At 45.8% G+C, this 5,172-nt stretch overlaps 1 non-coding gene across 1 annotated transcript; it reads left to right on the forward strand.

Annotated features, from left to right (window-relative positions):
• The first annotated feature begins 4,897 nt into the window (after positions 1-4,897).
• On the forward strand, positions 4,898-4,979 carry Trnal-aag. Its single transcript has one exon. It is a non-coding gene; the product is annotated as a tRNA-Leu (tRNA).
• Positions 4,980-5,172: the final 193 nt, after the last annotated feature.

Raw genomic sequence — 5,172 nt, forward strand, 5'->3', positions numbered from 1 at the left:
TGCTTGGCCAATGTGCTCTCTGTGAAAGCCTGGGAGAAGGTTTTCTCTCCATGTGACTCTCCTTAGGCACACTCTACATCATCAATCACTTTCCTCTTTGACCCCATAATCCTTGATCAGAAAATTTGGGACACAACTGAGTTATCTGACATTACAGTATAAGATCTCATATGTCCTGAGTCTTAATTGACCTTGGAAGGCTAGGGCCAAATTGTTGGCTTTCCTTAGAACATTTTATATAACAGAATTTTTCTTAAAAAAAATAATAAACAGTATTGGTTAAGTGTATTGTGTTTTGTTTATTGTTATAATTTAAGAACTGGGGCTGGTGAGATGGCTCAGTGGTCTAAAGCACCTACTTAGAACAAGCTCAGCAAAGCACAGGGACTGAGGTTCAATCCCCCAGCACCACATGCCAGCCAGCCCCGCCCCCTGGTGGGCTGAGCTGGCCACACACACACACACACACTAAATAAATAAAATTATATAATTTAAGAACTTAAAAACAACTTTGGAAAGTTACTAGTTACAACTTCTGGGGCTATAACTTTTAAACTATAGCCAAGGGCTGGGGAGATGGCTCAGTGGAATAAGCACTTCCCTGGCAAGTGCAAGGGCCTGAGTTCAATCCCCGGTTCCACAAAAAAAAAAAAAAAAAAGAAACAATACCTTGGGCGCTGGTGAGATGGCTCAGTGGTCTAAAGCACCTACTTAGAACAAGTTTAGCAAAGCACAGGGAGTGCAGTTCAATTCCCCAGCACCACCTGCCAGCCAGCCCCGCCCCCTGGTGGGCTGAGCTGGCCACACACACACACACACAAATAATTTTTTTTTTTTTTTAAAGTAACTTAAAAAAAAATAAGTAACTTATTTGGGCCCGGGAGATGGCTCAGTGGAATAAGTGCTTCCCCGGCAAGCGCAAGGGCCCCTGAGTTTAATCCCCGGTTCCGTAAAAAAAATAAACTATAGCCAAATGGCCAGCAAGTAAACTAAATGATTTAATAAGAACAGCAACAACAAAAACCTTGTCTCAAAAAATAAAACTAGGGGGTGGGGGAGATAGCTCAGTAGAATAAGTGCTTGCCTGGCAAGTGGAAGGGCCTCAGTTCAATCTCTGGTTCAACACAAATAAATAAAATAAATAAAACTAAAAACTTAAAAAATGTTCTGGGGAAACTAAAATTGGATATTTCTGATGGCTGTTAATAGTAAAACGTAATTTAGGGCTGACTTTAAGTTCAGTATAGGCAGATGATCCATTTTTGGTTTCGATTTTTGAAATAGGATCTCACTATGTAGCCCAGACCCGTCTCGAGCTCGCCAAGTAGCCCCGGCCGGCCTTGAACCTGCTGTGGTCCTCCTGCCTCGGCCTTGAGTGCTGGGATACAGGTGTGCATCACCCCCCGCCCCCACGTCGATTCAATCCTGATTACGTGGAGAGGCCGCTCCGTCCTCCCAGTGTGGGCACCTCCCAGATGCGCTTGGGTGAGAATGCGCTCAGGGCTTCTTTCTGCCTGGCAGGCTTGCCTATCAGCGCTTCTGGTCTCCAAAAGGGCCCCGGAAGTCTCTGAGGTTTGTTTTCCACTTTCTGAACTCTTTAGGCTTTGTCTTTCATCTTGCACACAGGCTGAATACCCTAATTTGAAATCTGTAATGCACCAGAGTCCAAAACTTTGAGCACCAGCATGGAAACTTCATGCTTCGTACATGTAAACTATTAAGAATACTGCGTAGGGACCGGGGAGATGGCTCAGTGGAATAAGCGCTTCCCTGGCAAGTGAAGGGCCTGAGTTCAATCCCTGGTTCCACCCCCCCCCCAAAAAAAAAAAAAGGAATACTGCATAGCGGGGGACACAGGCGTCTGCCTGGCAAGTACAAGATCCTGAGTTTAATTCCTGATACCAAAATAAAACCAAACTGCATAAGTGTATATAAAGTAAACAGTATATTAACCATGTGAATTCTGTGTTTACACTTGGGTCCTCTCCCCAAAATATATTCTATATACATAAATACTCCAGAATCCAAACTCTGAAATGCTTCTGATCCCAGCTATTTTAGATAAGGGATAGTCAACCAGAAAACAGGAAAGGGGATGCCAGGAAAGCAAAAACAACAGATTGAGAGATGGTTCCCTTTGGGGAAGAAAAGAGCCCTAAAGACTAGAAGGAACCGGGCACGGGGGCGCACACCTGTAATCTCAGCCCTCGGGAGGCTGCGGCAGGGCATCATGAAGATTTCGGGGCCTCGGCTACAAAGTGAGCTCAAGGCCAGGCCAAACTGTATAGCAGACCCCAAAAGAAAAAGGGGTAAAAAACGTTTCCGGCAGTTTAAGTGTGACATATGTCAAAATGTTATTTTACTTGTACAGCAATTAACCACTAAGAAGAATATATGCAGTGTATTATTTGTTGAACCTGTACTTCCGATTTGATTTGAAATTATCTCATTGCTGTTTATCAATAAAATTTTGAAAGAAAAAATGTTATTTTACCTGGTCTTGTTGCAAGTGAAAACCCACTGAGATTAGTTGCAAGATCTGAACTTGGTAAGGGTCCTAAAACTTTTATTTTTAATTATATGATTACTTCATCAGAGTAACTTGCATAATCTCTACGTACACAGCTTACCAGTTGTCACATATGTAGATACGTTAGTCCAGCTGCCCAGGTGAACATACAGAATATTTATATGCCACAAAAAGCTCCCTGGCCACCGTCCCCAGCTGTACAGCCCTACCCCACCCTGGACAGAGGTGACTGCTGTCTGACTTCTATTTGCATAGCCTGTGCCTTCAATAGATGGTCGCTCCTTGTATTTTTTGATTTGTTTTGAGACAGGGTCTCCATTTTTGTGCAGGCTAGCCTTGAACTCACTAGGTAGCTCAGGCTAACCTCGAACCTTTGGTGATCCTCCTGCCTCAGCCCTCTTACACCACCATTCCCAGCTTGATCCTGTTTTTTTTTTTTTTTAATCCTATATTTTAAAAATTCCTTGAATGGCCAGGAAGTAGCTTGGTGGCATAAGCACTTGCCTGGCAAGCACAAGGTCCTGAGTTCAATCTCCAGTAACAAACAAACAAACAAAAACTCAACAAACTCTTCCTTTAAAAGCAGTGGTGTCTTAGGCCTGTGATCCCAGCTCTGGGGAAACTGAGGCAGGAGAGTGGCTAGGAGCTGGAGGCCAGCCTGGGCCATATGGTGACACACTGTCTCAGAAACCCAAACCAACAGACAAAAAGCCCAACAAGCTGGGAGAACAATGAAGTCTTTGCAAATATGTTGAAAGTGGATGAAGAAAACAGAACAAAATAAACTGGACTAAGGAAGCACTGCAGTAAGAGGACCATGGGAGCCCCGCTGTCAGGAGGTGTCCCCCAGGGCATCCCGGGAAGGCACCGAGAAGGGCAATGAACATCAGGCGAAGCCAGAGTTCTCCATGTGGCTTGCCAGGGATGCGGCCACAGGACCACCAGGGCTTGGGCCACTGCCTGGCGCCCGTGGAAGGACAGCCCTGCAGCGATGTGGTGGCCTTGATCTGCTTCACAGATGTGTGCGGAAAGCCAGGGGAAGTGCTTTCTCAGAATAACACTGAAAGCGACTCCAGAAGAAGTAAAAAACCTGGAAAAAAGAGAAAAACGGTCTCCGAAGACCATATAGTTTGGCAACACGTGACATGGAAAACATGCACGACACAGCAATTCCAGTTCTGGTGTCTGTCCTGGAGCCAGGTGCAGAGCTACTGTGCCACGTGGTATGGCATGACAGGAGGAGAATCCAGGGACAGTGTCGGCCACATCCTGGAGTGAATTAGCATAAGAGGCCTACAAAGTAGGCTGCAGTGAAAGCAGCACATTTTATTTATTTTTTTAGTGAGCAAAGCGTCCCAATCTTAGGAAGATGCGCACACAACGTTATCACATTCAGGAAACCATAGTATGTGCCGTTCATGAATGCGCTTAAGGAAAAGTATAGCAATTACTGGAAATCATACATCAAATTCACAGGCACACGTAAGGACGTTTGGAGGACTTTACTTGTGATGTCCTAACAGCCTGATACATTTTTAAAAGGACAACATATTCATAACATTACTCCTGTAACTTTTAATAAAAAGTTTACGCAGAGGGAAAAGATTTGGAAACCAAAATGCCTCAATATTAACAGTAAACTTCATTTTGGGTCATGGGAATACAGATGATTATTTTTTCATTATATTTTCCGGGTCTTTTCAAATATCCATGTACACATGAAGAGGACTAGATATTTAAAAGCACAGGCTGGAGAAAAACACTGCCAAATGGGGAGCGACGAACTAACAGTGTATTTACACAACAACTCATACACGATGAAAAACAACTTTCCGGGTGGAGGTAAGTATGCATGCACCACCTTCACAGAAGCGATCTGCGGGCATATGGTTACTTTTGCGAAGGAGGTAGGTTGGGAGCCAAAGGTCAAAGATTATCCCTTCCGCCAACTATCTTTTAACGCAACCAGCAGCTTAAATTCGTCGTTTTTTGGAGAGATCTGCCCAGCGAGCAGACGTCAGGGCCCCCGCCCAGGCGCGCTCCTTGCGGGATCAATCTTCTGTCCGGACGCAGCTAACCGACTCTTGGGGGTCGCTGAGTTAGGGTTGAGCAGAAGGACCTCCGAGGATAACGGTCTGATTCAGAACACAGATTCTTTTAAGAATCTACTTTTCGTTCTAAAACCCATCGCCAATAATTTTAGCTTCAAATATTGAAGCAAGCATTTTATTTCAAATAGATGGCAAATTACAAATATTTATTGGAATCTAACAAGACATACATTGAAGAAACTTCAGAGGATAATCTAGAGAAATTAAACGCATGCGAAGACATTTAGGACCTTTTTGGAGCCTCGCTTCACAGCTAGGTAGCGTGGCCGAGCGGTCTAAGGCGCTGGATTAAGGCTCCAGTCTCTTCGGGGGCGTGGGTTCGAATCCCACCGCTGCCAGAGCTCTGGTTTTGTTCCGCACCCGTTTTGCTCCGGCGCCCCCTGCCGCCTGCTGCCTGCCGCGCGCTCGCCAGCCGCCCGGCCGGCGGAGGGAAGGGCGGGCCCGCGCGGGGCGGGGCATTGTGGGTAAGCGGAAGCGCGGCCCGGCCCTCCCCCCACGTGTCCCGGAGCGTCTCCGCCAGCGTCATGGCGG

This window comes from Octodon degus, unplaced genomic scaffold (assembly GCF_000260255.1).
Source record: "Octodon degus isolate 3935 unplaced genomic scaffold, OctDeg1.0 scaffold00001, whole genome shotgun sequence".
In the NCBI taxonomy this organism is placed as follows: Eukaryota; Metazoa; Chordata; class Mammalia; order Rodentia; family Octodontidae; genus Octodon; species Octodon degus.